Source organism: Cucurbita maxima, unplaced genomic scaffold, assembly GCF_002738345.1.
Source record: "Cucurbita maxima cultivar Rimu unplaced genomic scaffold, Cmax_1.0 Cma_Scf00035, whole genome shotgun sequence".
Taxonomy (NCBI): domain Eukaryota; kingdom Viridiplantae; phylum Streptophyta; class Magnoliopsida; order Cucurbitales; family Cucurbitaceae; genus Cucurbita; species Cucurbita maxima.
The window spans coordinates 564,168-568,294 of record NW_019272051.1 but is presented as its reverse complement, the minus strand read 5'-3'; positions in this window follow the sequence as shown (position 1 = coordinate 568,294).

Sequence of the window (4,127 nt, the reverse complement as noted above, 5' to 3'; positions counted from 1 at the left end):
TTTGGATTTTTTTTTTTTTTTTTTTTTTTTTTTTTTTTTTTTTTTTTTTTTTTTTTTGGAGAAAAAGGGTAAGAAAAACCGTTTTCAATATTTAGATCCGACATGTTCAGAGCGTTTTTCTAATAAAACGTCTTTCACGGAAGTTGATCAAAATGATGCTCTATAAGATATCCTTCCATCTTTTTTCTTTCTAAGGTTGTCATGTTGTTGCACTAGAGTGACAAATAGGGTTGAGAGAGCCAGTAATGGAAAGATCCCAACTTTAAATATGCTAATATTAGCAATCCAATCCCGGGCTTATGAACTGAATGTGCTTTTTAATAAAAATGTTAGCATTGATTAGATGTTTTTAACGCCCTGTTATTTCATTAACAAAAACTTTGTTTTTAAGTAACAATCCTAATCAGTATGTGTGTGAAAAAGGCTATGGTAGTCAAAGCGAGTATAGCTGGACGATATTTGACACGTACTCATTTTTAACATTATGTGTTGTATAAAACAAATTTCTTATGTCATTAAAGCAAACACGAGATTTTTATGCTTATAAAAAAAAAACGTGTAGGATTACTTATCTTTAAAGAATGATTATGATTTGATGTAGGATGAAATCATAAAGAGATAATGATAAGCCTTTTTGGACTTGAACTAAAATTGTTTTCATCATTAATGAATACATCATGCATAAAGATTTGATGCTGATGGCTTTCGTCTTATGAGACTTTGCCTAATAATTAATTGTATAAACACTCAATGACAGCACATCTTCCACTCACACTAGTTGCTAATATAGTTGTTTTATAAGTTTAACTTTGGTTGTGATTGGTAAAATCTACTTCATTCTTAAAATATTTTAGAGTTAATTTCATTTTAATTCTAATACTTTTAACGATTTGAATTTTAGATCAGATATATTACCGTTTTGATTTTCGTAGTCGTGTGACGTTTTATAGTTAGATTTGATTGTTTTAGTACTCGAGAGTAGTTTTTTTCCCCCAAAAGTTTAAGTGGTATTAGTGTCATGTCTTTATCTTAACTTAGTCATGTCAATTTAATCTTCAAAAGTGTAGTCATAGTGGCTTTAAGTGTCGAACAAAATGTTTTGAACTTTGAAGATGTAGTCATAGTGAAGATCCAAGAAGTTGTGACCTTGAAGGTGTCTTTGTGAGTCTCGAAGGTGTAGGATCATAGTGAAGATTCGTGGTAGAGTTCTCCAAAGAAGAGGAGTTGTCCAGATAGTTTTAGACAGATAAATGATTGTTTAAGAGGAAGCTTAATGGTATATTTTGTTCTAGAGGAGGATTGTTTGAGTCCCATGTTGGCTAATTGAGAAAAAAAGGATATATAAGTAAGAGATACTATCTCCATTGATACGAGTCTCTTTGGAAAAACCAAAAGTAAAGTCATGAGAGCACATAAATTTGAACCTCTAATCTTAAGAGAAGGAATACATGTCAATTACAGGGGCCCTTCCTAGCTTATTCTTCTCTTTCTTCGGCAAACAGGATCAATAAGGATGATGGGAACTAACCTGCCTTAATAGTTTTCAAAGTTTGTCACAGTTTTGTCTCTTATTACTCTTCGTAAGAACACTAAAATAAGATGTGAGATCCCACATCAGTTGGAAAAAGAACGAAACATTCCTTATAAAAGTGTGAAAACTTCCCCTATCAAACACGTTTTAAAATCGTGAGGCTGACGACGATACGTAATAAGTCAAAGCGAACAATATCTACTAGCGATGAACTTAGGCTATTACATAAGATAAAGGAAGACACGGTTCATCCTCCCGGGGGAATACTTTATATTTTGGATACCTCTTTGGTCTCATCCGATTTTCAATAAAGACAAGAGATGGTTGGAATGATGGATATATAAAAGAGGTAAGAATAAAATCTTTGTGGGGTATATTAAAACTATCTAATTGATGCATATTGTCACTAAAAAAATGTATAAATCACTATTTTATGATATCTTTCAAGAATCAATATGAGTCACATTCTCATCTTCAATAAAGTCGTACGCTTACATCTCATTCTCATATCCAAAAGATGCTCTCAAGATCAAACACTCACGTGGGTGTTTCCTTTTCTTTTGTGGCTTTGCTATTCACTAGACTACCTTATTTTAGGTTAACAAATGTGGACGTTTCGAGATTTATATTGATGTAAACTACCGTTAAACTAAGATCGTACTGATTTGGACAGTACTTACAAAACGAATCTCACGTTGGTTTGAACATGTAGTATATTATACGAACTTCAACCACTTAATATAATGATGGACAAGGCAATAAATTTCAATTTTTTTAATCCTTTTTTGTCGTCTTATCTCAAAATTGTTCTCATTCAAATATCGTCTAAATTTATTGATGGACGAGTACTTTATTTAGGTGTCATATGCCCACAAGTTTTCATCTTAACTCATCTTCGAACCACATCTTATTGAGAGAGATAGCACTTTGATACAATTTGTAACGACCTATGTTAAATATTAGATACCAAATCTAGATTTTGAATATTATGCATCAAGCGTTATAATTTAAAAACTATGAATTAGGAAGTCCTAATGAACATAAAAATAAAAAATTCGACTCTCTAAGGATAATCTCACTAAAAACTCACCTTTTAATTTTAGGTAAGTCCTTTTAACACTTATAATTTTAGGAGTCGTTTTCGGGATCAAAACTAAATCTTTCTCATCATTGGGAGAGAAGAGAAAAAGAAGATCACCAACCCACTCTTGGGTTATGAACTAAGAAAGGGTAGGAAATTAAAGGCCAAAAAAGGTGAAAATTCAAAGTGAGCGTGCAATTAAGATGCATAGAATTCAAACATGATAGGCTATACATTCAAAGACTTCTTGACTATGTGACTTCCAATCAAGAATCCAAGGTTAATATCACATGGAGATATCAACAATCATATTAACCCTCAACTTGTAGAGTTGTTCACAATAAAAAAATTTTCTCAAGATTCTATGCTCGATTTTCATATAATCATATAATCAGATAATTATTAGTTGAAACCTATAAAGGTCGGTTTGTGTTGGGTTGAATTTATGAAAAATCAAAAAAATCAGGTTGGTTTATGGGTTGACATTTTTTTTTATCGAGTCAACTAGACCAACCCGAAAATAGAGTTAGAACTCAACCCAACCTTATGAAAGGTTTATATTTGAGTTTGATGAGATTTTAATTATTAATATAATATGTAGGGTAGATAAATATGATATTTTTAAATAATTAAAACAAATATCCTGACAACCCAAGCTGTATTAAGTGGAGCTGGGTTGTGAATTTTATTCAAGTTACTAATACCGAACCGATGTATATTCCTAAGTTTTATAGCAACTAAAAATCATTGTCCAACTCACGTGGAAACTAAGTTAGTTCGGCTACATTTAGAGCCCGTGCATGCAGGTTTGCTTGTTGCGACTCTAGCCGACCTATTTCTCTTCTAAATTAAGTCATCTAGCTCAACCTTGTTTTTATCGATTTCATTTTTTTTTTTTTTTTTTTGTTTGTTTTCTCCTTTATCTTTCACCTTATTTAAACCGAACACTTCAATTATTAATCAAATTCGAAAAAAAAAAGTAAATTTTTGTAAACTATTTATTTTTTACTTTTCAAAAATGGACTTAATTATTAAAAATATTGATAAAAAATGGATAATAAAATAAAATAATTTATAAAATGAGGTAGCATTTTTAAGATTAATGGAAAAACTAAAAATAAAAATAGTTTATAAAAGGATGGATCATGTTAAGCTAACTAATAAAATATCAACCCGCTAACTGACTCGATTTTTCAATTTTAAAAAAGTTTAATAATTTTTTTTAACCCAACCCAATTTTTTAAGAAAGGTTGGGCTTAAGCCTAAACTTGATAAAAAAACAAGCCTAGATACATAACATGACTCAAATACAAGGTGTTTACATCCAATATGAGAGCCCAACCTTATCCAACCAGAATTATAAGGATTGGGTTGGGTTGAATTGCATGTCGGGTTTGGGTTGGGTTCAAATTTTTGAACCCGATTTTGTACGGGTTAGTTTCGAGTTTCAAAAGAAATTAATTGGGTTAACCCGACCTAACACGAAAAAATTAAAAAAAAAAAAAAAAAAAAAAA